Consider the following 13,398-nt stretch of genomic DNA (forward strand, 5'->3'; position numbering starts at 1 on the left):
GTAATTTAAAAAATTATGGGGATTATAAAGTGTTCATGCCTACATTATTCTAAAAATTCAATAATTAAATTTTATGACTCTACCTGTACTTCTGTTCCTCTTTCTCTCTTTTATTCTCCTCTTTCCTCTCCACATTTCTTCTTCTCATTCCCAACCCTCTTTTCTGTCCTGCTCTTTAACTTCTTAACTGCTTTTTGGACAACTTTTAATATCTACTTGTTCCCTGATTAATTAACAAATGAAATAAAAATATTTGAAGCATTAATTTTTATGTTTACTTTGCAGTTATACATAAAGTCTGGAAGAGTTTAAATGGTTTTTTTTTTTTTTTTGATCATCTACTGAGACACTCAGGTGAATCAAACTAATGGGGCCCACTAAACTGCCATTATGAAGAAGTGCATGCACCCCAGATTGGGCACAAGACAGAACAATGGAACTTCAATTCTGCTAATTGTGGGTCTCTCCAGGTTCCTGTTTTAGTCTTTTCAATTGATAATTTCATTTCTGTTTTTGTTTGATTCATGTAGACTGAATATTTACTTTGCAATGGTGAAAACAAATAAAAACTTCAGTCTCATGGTTGGCCATTTTGTACCCTTTGTTAGGTGAAGAATCGAGATCAAGACTATCACATGAAAGATAAGAATCTCCTCTGTATTTTATTTTTCTTTGTGTATTTGCTTATTTCTATATTCAGGAGTTCAAGTGAATTTAGAATATTATGTTGGTTGGCAAGGAGAGCTTTCTTTTGAGGTCTTGGCTGGCTGAAGCTGTAATTCTAAAGCTATTCCTGCTCTTGATGTCTATATGTCCGTAATTGAGACTTTACCTTTTTTCAGGTGAGTGTGAAGTGTTTTTCTCTCTCTAAGGCATATTGATGAATCAGATTATTATATCTTTTAAATTAAATGAATTCTTTTCTGGTTAATTTATAGAGAATATTTATAGAGAAATATAAAATTTTCACAAAAATAAAGAAATCAGAATATTTAATATAAAAAATACTGGGCTAAAACATAAGACCATTCGAAGAGAAATTGCTCTCTTAGAAACACTTAATGATTTCTGATTCACTTAATTAAAATGGATCTTTGGATAAATGAGAATCTTTAATGTCTGCTTTAAGGAAGTTTTTAAAAAGCTGCTTCCTATCTTTTGACTGCTTCACCACTTTTAATATGGTACTAGAGTACATTTTATTTTTATAAAAATAAAGTTTATTTTGTTATCCATTTTGCTACTTAATTTGAATTTTTAAAACGTCTTATGTAGGTTTACTAAAAAATTTAGGTTACTTACTCATTCATGTTCACAAAAGGTAAACAATGATTATTCATCGAACAATCATTTTGAAAAGATGTACAAAGGCTTCACCAAAATTGATCAGAGTGAATATTTTGATAAATATGTTTACAGTAGTGATTATATTTTTTAGTGTTTTAGCTCAAACAATATTTCTAAGATTTTTATATAACCCAAAACCTCGAATAAGTGTTAAACAAAAATATGTTAATATTTCTTGGATATTTGCTTAATTTTTCAATGATATCAAATGCTAACAAATTGATTGGCATATTTTTCTGTTTTCAAGGGATTTACCTTTGAGTCATTTTAAGGTTATGTTGTTTATTTTTAAAAATATAAAAGAAATACATGTGTCAATAAAAATTGTGTTATATAAATTCAAGACTGTTGAGTCTGCTAAGATGCTCACATATGACAGATATTTCTCAATGATTCATCACCAAGGAACCTCTTAAAGTGATATCATTTCTTTCAGCTGAATGCTATATTTAATACACATCATTGAGTTAATACTGGAAGAAAAGTTAATAGAGAAGCTTAACTATTTAGTGTGTTTTTACTTTCATCAATATTCAAATAAGTTAGTCTTGTAGCACCTATATCTATAATGTGAAAGAGGGTCATGAAAAGCAAGATCATTAAAATGTTCACAATGTTATGAAAAGGAGGTTTTTACTTGCCTTGAATTCTATAGTCTTCAAGTACTGGATCTGTAAAGACACAAAGGGTTGTGTAAGTATTTTTTTCCAGAGTTGGCTTAGTTTGAAGTAGTTATTCTAAAAATGCTATGAAGCATGCCAAATATTTGGAATTTTGCTTTCTCATTCTTAAATGATAAACAGTCATTTTTTTTACCTTCTGTGCAATCTGTGCATATATGAGAAAATCTGTGGATTACCAAAATAGTTTTATTTTCTTTGAGATGACTTCATCATATCATTCTTTATTAAAAATAGAACTAAGTTTATTTACAAAAGGAAGAACTAAGCTTCCTTAAAATTGCAGTGCTCAAGTTTTCAGAATCCTATCTTAATCCAATGGCCAAATAATTTATTAAATAATCTAATATTTAACATTAAATATTATCTTAAAAAACAGATGCTCTAATATTAGACCCTCTATTTAGGACAAATAAAACTTATAATAAATATTTCTTTAACCTAAAACAATATTTTATGTTTTTCAGAAGGCCCACAGAAAATCATATAGCTCTGTTCCTTCATTTTGTAAAGAGACACCAGATTTTTTGTTGTGTTCTATATTTTTAAATTAGCTCAGTACAATTGTAAGACTGCTTAGGAATTGTCAAATTAAAAGAGATAACTAAACTACCCTGAGTTAAATTTGTAGTAATAAATAATTTTAATAAAAACATTTTCAGTAATTGTATACTTTATATGAATACCTAGGGAATTTGTTAATGATTCTGCATTCTATAAATATTTTCATCTCCAATGGAAAGAAACATTGGTTATATTCTAAGACATGTGTACATAGTCTACTCCAGTAAATAATTTCACACTTTTTTTTCTGTTATCATTGGTGGCCATAATTAATGTCCACAGTCTTTTAGTTTCATTTTAAAATAAGTTTTTGCTTTTCTGTGATGGTTAAATGAAGCTCTGGTACAAGCAGAAGTCTAGAATTTTGCATTAAAAAAGAACAATTACAGTATATATGGAAAGACTATCTCATGTATTTTGAACTCCTAAAATTAAGAAAATACATTATTGTGTAAGACTTTGATGTTGACTTTTACAGTTGACTGAGTCATCATATCTAGACTTTTATTCAGTCCAGAAATGAACTCCATAAAAACATACTGGTGATCAATTATCCAGAAAAACAAGAATTACCCAGGATTAAGCAATTGAGAGTAGAATTTAAGTATAACTCTTTGAAATACTGTTAATAATATTTTTAAGAATGTATTAAGAAGTTATTATTGCTAATCCTCAATTTGGCAGACTTGGGTTTGGGAAAATGAAATAACAGTTTTTTTTAAAATGTTAACTTTAGTATTGTTGATTCCCCCTTCCTCCCCTAGACCTTACTTAGAATTAGAAAATACAGACACCTTCTCCGTGCTATCTTACATTTTAGGGCAATAAAGTCATTCACATCCTTTCAATATTTTTTTCTTCCTGTTTATCAGCATATAATTGGACAAAGTTATTGTGAAACCAAGGCTGTATCTCAAGAGTCACACTTGAGAATGACTCTCATTTAATTAGGCATAGCAAGCCCACTATGTATGGAGAGTCCTGGTTGACTTAACATCATGGGGTTTGTCCTGTAGCAGATGGAAATGTCACTATCCTGGAGCATGTAAGCCCCTCTGGCTTGAAATCTCCTTTGCAGGGTTCTATTTTCATGACTGGTCCTATATTTATTTCTTATCAGTAAAGGGATATTTCTACATTTGTAAAAATTCAAGAAAAAAGGAATTTACACTAATTTATGAGTGTTAAAGGTGAAATCTGGCTGAGCAAGTTTCTAAACACTGTCCTTTGGGGTTTTTTTTTTAGATTCTTGATAGAAAAGGTAATTTCCAAATGATATCTGAGATTTGGTTTCAAAATTTTCAGGCAGAAGTCAATTCTTTGGTACTTTGCTTGCTCGGTTCTGAAAGTCTAGATTTACAGAGCAATCCCAAGATTCCATGTATAGTTAAGTAATATTCTTCACAATCTGTATACAAAAAGTAGAACAAATCTAAATTCACTAACCTTCTTGTGCTACAGGACAATCTTTGGAGATTGCATTGATCACAAGATGAGAAATTCAAAAATTATTTGAAGTTTAGTTAAAGTTAAAAGATCTTTTTCAATGTTGTACAATAAAAGGGAACTTAAGGGTTATCTAGAGAATAAAGACTTATTTATTATTGATTTAGAGTCAAAGATTTAATAACCTTACATGTTAATTTGCAGAGTTTTCCTCAATGAAGAATCAACATTAACTCCTGTCATGTGGAACAGAAAATTCCAATATTTATCGATTATGGACTTATTGAACATTAAACAGTTCTGAATGTAATGGAGTAATCACAGTCTAACAGTTATTTATTTATTTATTAAAGCACATATATCACTTCTCCTTCATTGTTAACCTAGTTAAACAAAATTTTGACATGAATTCTTTTGTAAAAGAGACCATATTCTAATACTTTTCAAACTATAGCTTAATATAATATTAATATTATACACACATGGAACTAGAAGGAAAAGAAGGACCCATTCACTAAAAGTCTCAAATTATACCAAATCTTTACCACTATTAATCAGGGAGAAGTTATTTTTGGTTTATTAAGCTTTTTGTATCTATTTTACATATAAAGTTAAGATACCTGGGAAAAGATAAATAAATTAAGAAATTTCCCTATTTAAACACCTTCAAGAATAAACAATTTTGGTGGGAATTTTTTTCTGATAAATATCTTCATTCATAATATATGAATTGATACATTTCATATAATTTATATTTAATTTAAAATTTTTGCTTTTGTGTTTGAGAACAATGTTTATTCTCCAGAATTCTTGTTTTGCTTAGATATTTGGGGATATATTTAAAGCTTAAAAACTGGCATGCAATGTAATTTATTGCATTGTCTTATCTTTTCAAGTTGTATGCTAATTTTTTTCATGTTGCTGTGTTCTGTTCATTTTTCTATTACTTGCTAGTCTAGTGGTATTCTACACACTCAGAATTTAGTGACTACAAAGGCCTGTCTATGGCCAGCACTATTTCCAGATACTCAAGAAATGAGTTTTCAACCAATCCCTCAAAAACCTTTAATTAAAGAATGAAAAGAATTCATTCTGTATTTAGTCCTTGAGCTCTTTGATTAACTGCTATAAAAATATCAATCATTTTCTCTTTTACCAGTTTCATCTTTTGTCCTTGTTCTTTTATTTATCTTCTTCATAAATTTTGTCTCTGCCTACAATGATACTATTTCAAATGCCACCAAAAATGCTGATGAGGATAATTATTTTCTTCTTAATGCTACAATATCATTTTTTTCTCTTTCTGAAAAAGGTTATTGAACTTTATTCCTGCGTCACACTTATCAAAAGAAAAACTTAATTTTCCTTGAAGGTACACTTTCACTTAATATGATCAGCACCCCAATGTTTTTTGTAGTAAAAAGGCATTTAAATATGAAACTGGTAAAATGTAGTGTATAAAACTCCATACTGAGCAAAAATAAGTCCAAAAAATTACCATATGTCCACAGAAAGTTCCCATTGTTTGTTTCCTATGTAAATCATATTTGAATGCAATTTTTAGAACCATATTTAAATGTATTTTGCAATTTAAATGCAAGCATCCATACTTTTCTTCTAGCACATAATTTGTTCCTTTAAGTTGGCAACATCTGCTAGGATCCACAGAATGTACCCCCCAAAAAGTTATTACTTAAGGTTTGAAAAATCTGGTCCACATTTACTATAGTTTCCTGAGATTTCTGCTCCACTGAAGTCAAAACCAGGATTTTCTTTTTGGAATCTCTCTAATGTAAGTTTTCTCTGCATTTGGTCTTGTACAGAAAGATCAACTGCATACTCAGATTCTAGAAGAGAAGTCCAACAATTTGCCACAGCTCTATTTGTCTTTGAGAGAACAATAGGAACCATTTTTCTATCCTCCAAAGTTCACATTCCCTCATCAGCTATTGTAGAATCAAAGAGTTTGCCCCCAGGGCTTCTGGCATAGAACTACCCTACTGCGATCCTCAACTGGGGCTGATGTGCTCCAGCCACTGCTGCACCGAGCCACACCTTCAATATCAATTTTGACTTTAATACTGAGCAATAGAAAAACATTATGAATTCATTACACTAATTGTTCACACACTTCATAATTCCAACATCATTTTTTTATTTAAGAAAAGAAAATTAGAGGGTATCTTTTAAAATCCCACAAAAGTAACAGTTCTTATAGTTTCTTTAACATAATCTCCTTTTTGAGTTCAGCTTCAGTTCTTGAAGATGAATCCCTTGAATGTTATAATTTTAGGATATTTCTTTTCTATTCTTTATGAGAAAATGAGACATTTTATTTTAATAATATTTCACTGTAATTGTCAAACATTCAAACTGAGTCATCTGTAAAATTTTTAAAAAAAACAAAACAGAACTTTTTTTTTAGTAATACTGATGATGCACTGCCTGTAAAATATTCTAAAAATTTATGTAATGGGATATTATTACCACATTAATCTAGTGTTATAAGTAGTGTCTAATTAGAATGGAAAATGTTATAGAAAGGTGAGATTTTTTGCAAGTTTTCTCTAAGAAAGACATAATTTGTATTGATAGTAAATATTTTCATGATCATAAGAGGCTACAATAGTTCCATTAGGTTTTACAAGGGCTTTGTCTTCCTGTCTGAATGATGGTTAATTTCAAGTACAATGAAACATGCTATTTTGAGAGTTGTTTTGTAACAACAGTTTTATCAGCCCTATAATTTAATAAAATGTTGTATTTGAACCAATCTGTTAGCAATCAGAGAAGACAGGTAAATCTGCTGATACATGTCAGTGCTCTAACTCAAGGAGCTGGCAACCTTTCACAACTGTGCCAGATGGTGACACCCTAGAACAATCTGACTGGTGCCCAGCCTCTGGCAGCATCTTGACCCCCTCTGTGTTTACTACTGTTTGGAGTCTTTGCCACAGATCCAGGCACCATCAGCATCAATCTTGAATCCCACAAAGTTATCATGGCCTCCAGCTCACTCTACTTTGTTTGTTTTAAACTCCATGAAGCAGCATATAAAGGATGTTATTCAAAGGCAAATGGTATTGAAAGCAATTTTATTCTGTCAATTTTCATAATGTCCAAGGCATGAGAACTTCAAGGTGTCATCTTGCCAAAAGTGACAACAAGCACAGTTGTGAGGAGCACTATGACTATAGCAGTTCCTTCTGTCTTTTTATATACAGTAGGTTGACTGTAGTTAGCATGTAGTACATTTCAAAATAACTAGTTTTAAATATTCAAAATATTCTTGCAAAAAAGAAATGATAAAATTTTTTAGATCATGGATATGCTAAATATCATGTTTTGATCATTGTACAAGAGTAAAAATTATGGAGAGAAAAATGAATAATTAGAAACACATTGTCAATGACCTCTGGTGAAATATAAAATCACATATGTAAATGGAGACTCAGAAGATGATAAAAGGGAAACTAACACAGAAAAAAAAAATCAGAATAAAGACTGAGATGTTCCCAAATTTGAAGGAAAATGTCAGCATACAGATCTAAGGAACTAAAAATATTCCAAGTAGGAAATCTATACTGTCAATTATATCTAGATGCATTACACCAGGACTGTTAAAAGCAAGAATAAGGAGAAAAATCTTGAAAGCAACCAGAGGAACAATGATGCAGTACATATGGGAGCAGCATTGGCTTTTTTCATCAGAAGCAATCCTAGACCAGAATACAAGAGAATTATTTACTTAAAATCTTAAAGAAAATATTCTCCCAACTTAGAATTCTATATCTTTAAAAGTATTTCGCTAATAATAAGGGAGAACAAAGACATGTTCTAAAAATAATATCTGAGGATTTTTTTCCTGTAATTCCTCACTTTAAAAAATTTCACAAGTTGTGTTTCCTTTTAGAACAAACTGAATAAAGTACAGATAGATAATCGAACATTAAGGAAAAAGTTATTCTTTAAAAGTATAATGAATACAACAAAATATGGACCATACAAAAAAATAGAATTTAAGTATCAATTAAAACCAGTAAACATGGCTACCTGTGATAACATGGATTACCTTCACCAATACAGGACAAAGCATAAGGTCTTCGTGAAGAAAACATTTGTTAGTATGCCACAAAATAAAATTTACAATCAGGCAAAATTAATTGATATTGTTACAAGTCAGCACAGTGTTTCTTTTCATTTTTGGAGTGTGTGTGGGCAAAGTAGGGTTAATCAGTGAACAATTATTGGAAAGGTTTAACTTACATGCTGGTAATTTTTTATATTTGCCCGATTTGGCAATAACATTTGCTTTAGTAAAAATTTTAGCTGTGTGCTTTTAGTTTTATGCTTTATACATGTGCATAAGATTTAAATATGAGTTGAAATTATAAAAGTGTACCTGCAGCTTTCCTCTAAAATGATAGTTACTGCTTATTGTATTTATAGTCTTTCATCTTATATGAAATATATCATAAGATTCCTCTCAAGTGCTGGGATTGTAACTCAGTGGTTGAGCACTTTCCTCGAGTTTGTGAGGCACTGGGTTTGATCCTCAGTGTCATGTAAAAACATAAATAAAGATATTGTGTCCAAATAAAAAATGTTAAAAAAAGAGATACCTCTCAATAAAAGATTTTGCCCTGGGTAATATAGATAATAATTCCTATGTGCACACTGGAAAGCCTTCTAAATTGAAAAAGTAGGGGCATATTTTATAATCTTGGTATTGTCATTAATTTATCTGGCATGCCATGGAGACATAAATTAGCAAGTAGTACTAAGGAGTTGGTGGACTTTGGGAGAAAGAATGAAAGGAGCAGTAGGAAGTTCTGAGAGCTGAGGCTAGACACCATACCATGGAATTCCATCAGGTGGTGCTCTGTGAGAAATGTTTAAAAATATGTGATTTACCCAAATATTCATGAATAACAATCAAAATATTTAGAATTTTATATTATAAAAGATACACTCACCAGATAGTAGAAGATAGTTTAGAGTATACCTGAAGGCAGAATACTCATCATACTATGGAAAAAGACCACATAAGGCATTAGTAGTGCAAAGACAGAGAAATGGTGATGATTTGAGGAATATGAAGAGATGTAAACTATTGGACTTGATGGCTATGTATAGCAAGGCAAGACATGAGAAAAATGGATGATTTATAGACTTGCATTTTATAGACTAAATTTTTTTGTGCTTCGCTGATATGGAGAAATACAAGAAGAGTAAGGGCAATGACTCAGAAATATATGACATTTCCCTTAATTAGTTAACTAGTAATTCTAGTTTGATGTTTTACTTGTATTTACCTGAAGTGATGCTCTGATATTTGTTATACTGGTCTGATAGAGTAATCAATTTAGATCTGTAAAGGACTTGTGATGTTGTATCCATGCTTTGCAGGAATCTTCACAAATGGAGAGAGACTTTTAGGAGAACAGAGAAGTTTAAACTAAATGCACTAATTTCACAGCTGATGGCTTCAATAATCTAACCAATCTTTGTATGACAGCCTCTTGTCCTACATTTCAAGGGGATCCTATAGCCTAAAATAAATTTTCTAGAGACAAGCTGTCCATCTTTCAGTTTTGCTTGTCTGTAATCTGTGGTCATTATAGAGAAAGATTGAATGTTAAGATAATTAAAGGATTCAATGTATTTTTCATTTGTTTACATATTTCTGGATAAAGTTACTATGAACTAAATTGTTTAGTAATTTCTGTATTTATCTTTGACACAAAATAACTTTCCATCAATTAAAATGCATATTGAAACATATCATTTAAATTCACTTCATGCTAATTAAGTTTACTACTAATATCTTACTTTTTAAATTTTGCTCTCCTGTTCACATTTTTAAGAGTGACGGGTCCAAGAGAGTTTGTCTGTATGTCTCGTCACCATCAGTTCTCATCTCATCTTCCTTCAAAAATATTTGACACTGTGAAGGCATTTGGATAATGATTTATGTTCAGTGAGCAGATTTCTTCCCACAGAGAGTGATTTTTTTATATTATATATGCTATGGTAAATGCCAATTCTAAATTTTATGGAAGATAATATTCTATGGTATGATGCTGTCATCAATCTCTTCTATTTATTTTCTGCATTATCTTTCTATATTTTACTTTTCTTACTCCTTCTTTCAAGTCACAAGTACTCAAACATGTTGAATTCAAGTTTAATAATGCACTTTCCACTCATTATTCTTTAATTTTGAATATATTTTAAGAATACTGAAATAAAAAAGAACTTCTTTATCTCTATTTATTATTATTTGTCTTTCTACTTATTGGTTTAAAATAATGGTATTAGATTAAAATGTGTTTTTAAAAATCAAGAAATCATAAGAATTTCAAATATTCTCTAAATGATGAAATTGATACTATATTCATGTGATATGATGTAATTTGTTTTTTCCTACTCTCCAATACTTAAAGTGCTCCATTTCTCTTCTATATTAGTAATGAAGTTATAATTATGTCTATTAAATAAACTGTCAGAAGAAATTCTGAAAGTAAATTTATCTTGGACATGTCTTTCCTTTTACATTTATTTTGCATAAATAAGTTTTTTCCTGCCCCAAATCCATGATTTAATCATCACTGTTTGGTAACTTTAAAAAAAAAGTTGCACTTAAATTTCAAACCAGAAAACATACTGTGTTCAATAATCAAAATGTCTACTAATGTTAAATATGAAATGTTCTCCAAAAGCTCAGATGTGAGATAATGTCAGAAAGTTTAGAGCTGAAATGATTGGGTTATGAGAGCCTTAACTTAGTCAGTGCATTAATTCACTGATAGGGATTAACTGAGTGGTAACTGTAGGCAAGTAGGATGTGACTGGAGGAGGTGAGTCACTGGGGTGCATGACTTTTGGTTTAAATTTTTTTGTCTGGTGAGTTGAATTCTCTCCAATTCCTGGTGGACATGTTCTGAGCTGCTCCACTCTGACATTCTGCTTCATCTCAGGCGCAGAGCAATGGAGTTGGCCATCTATGGGCTGAGACCTCTGAAACTGGGGGCCCCAAATAAACTTTTCTTCTTCTATGTTACTCTTGGCAGGTAGGTAGGTTTGTTTGTTTTGTTACAATGGAATGAACATGGGTGTTCATGCTCAACCTCTAAGCCACATCTCCAGCCCTTTTAATTTTTTTCTTTTGAGACAGGGTCTCACTAAGTTGCTTAGGTCCTCACTAAGTGGCTGAGGCTGGCTTTGAACTCACAATCCTCCTTCCCCAGCATCCTGATCCACTGGAATTACAGGTGTGCACCACTATGCCTGGCTTCTTATGAGGTCTTTAGCAGGGAGGAAGAGCATGAGGAAAAGATTAACATTAAACAGAGATATGAGGTGGGAGGGAAAGGGAGAGAAAAGGGAAATTGCATGGAAATGGAAGGACACCCTCATTGTTATACAAAATTACATATAAGAGGTTGTGAGGGGAATGGGAAAAAAACAAGGAGAGAAATGAATTACAATAGATGGAGTAGAGAGAGAAGATGGGAGGGGAGGGAAAGGGGGGATAGTAGAGGATAGGAAAGGTAGCAGAATACAATAGTTATTAATATGGCATTATGTAAAAATGTGGATGTGTAAATGATGTGATTCTGCAATCTGTATTTTGGGGTAAAAATGGGAGTCCATAACCCACTTGAATTTAATGTATGAAATATGATATGTCAAGAGCTTTGTAATGTTTTGAACAACCAATAAAAAAAAAAAAAGAATCTAACCGAATGAACTGTTCCCAACCCACTTGAACCCAGGACTTGGAAACTGAGTCTGATCATTCCACCACTGAGCTAAGGAACACCATTTCCTATTTCAAGTATTTTCTACTTGTATGGAAATAGGACAATAGGTCCAAATAGAAGCAGGTATCCTGGCGAAGGATTTAGTGGCCAGCGGCTTAGAGTCACCTGAGGACAGAGAGGGGTCTTGCAGGGCCAGGGGGCCCATTGACCACGGGGTGGAGACCTCCAGTGCCAGCAAATATGGAGCCCTCAGAGTCACCATGGACAAAATGTCCCAAACTTGGACACACAGATTCCATTTATCCAGTTTCCCAGTGGTCTCGGCTTCAGGCACCGAATTAATGAGGAGCTAGGGACAGCGCTGGGGTACAGGGCTGAGTGGGCAAACAGCAGGGGACCATGGAGGACTCAGGGAGCAGCCACTGTCCTGAGCAGCCTCTTTCGTTGCCCTGCATCCCTCCTGTCCCCTAAAGTAGAACTTGGAGGGGAAACCAAGTCCCACTTAAGGAGTCAGAGAAAATGGACTTTACCCCAACTAGACAAAAGCTTCCACTGACACTTGAACTCTGATTGTTGGACTTAAAGTGTCCAGAGTGCTCATCATTACTGCATGGAACCACAGTAATGAACAAGTCCCAACTCGCGCTAGATTTGCAAGCCTTTTCTCAGGCTCCATCATGCCCCAGTTTTTCTTCCTCAGTTGAGTACAGATATTATTCAGCTATTATTCTGTGGGTCATCTAATGCATAAACACATTATATCACCTAATTTTTTTATGCTCTTAAAACTCTTTGACATTTATACCCTCTAATATGTTTTTTGAAGTATTTCATTTTGGGGAAAGCATTTTAAATGGTATTGATTTTAAAAGTTTGCTTTCTAGTTGAATATTGCTACTAATAGAAATACATTTTATTTTTGTTCATATACATTGCACCATACAATTCAGCTAATACCACTCATTAGTGTTAATATTTTGGTGAGTTTTCCACCCAGAATCTTTGGGATCTTCTATATGGACAATCATATCATTTGTGATAGAAATAGTTTCATCTCTGCCTTTCCCAGAAGGGATTCCTTTTCTTGTTCTGCACTATCTCATTGGTTAGGACTGACATAGAATGTTTATATGAATGGTGAGGGTGGAAACCGTGCCTTGTTACCAGTGTGATTGGGAGAGCTTTTTGGTAGCGTGGTATTAGCTGTTCCATTTTGTAGATATCTTTTATCAGTTTGAGGATTTTTTTCTTCTATTCCTAATATGCTATATTTTTTAATCACCAGTAGATATCCTCACTGAATTGCTTTTGAGCCTTTGTCAATAATCAATTGGCCATACTGATGGGGCTCTATTTGTGTAGGCTAATCTTTTTGTTATTTTCATTTATGTGTTTATCCCTTTGCCCATAGTACAATATCTTTTTAACTGTAGCATTATAGTAAGTCTTAAAATTGGGTAGTGCAATACATATTGTCAAATACAGTTTCTATACCAACTGATATTATTATGTGGTTTTAGTATTTAAACTATCAACATAGTAAATTACAACAATTAATTATTTACAGAGAGCCAGTCAGGCATCCCTGGGGTTAA

General features: G+C 32.2%; 1 pseudogene; it reads right to left on the reverse strand.

Moving 5' to 3' along the window:
• Positions 1-5,726: 5,726 nt before the first annotated feature.
• LOC144249349 (nudC domain-containing protein 2 pseudogene) lies at positions 5,727-12,102 on the reverse strand (annotated as a pseudogene).
• Positions 12,103-13,398: the final 1,296 nt, after the last annotated feature.

Source organism: Urocitellus parryii, chromosome 11 (assembly GCF_045843805.1).
Source record: "Urocitellus parryii isolate mUroPar1 chromosome 11, mUroPar1.hap1, whole genome shotgun sequence".
NCBI lineage: Eukaryota > Metazoa > Chordata > Mammalia > Rodentia > Sciuridae > Urocitellus > Urocitellus parryii.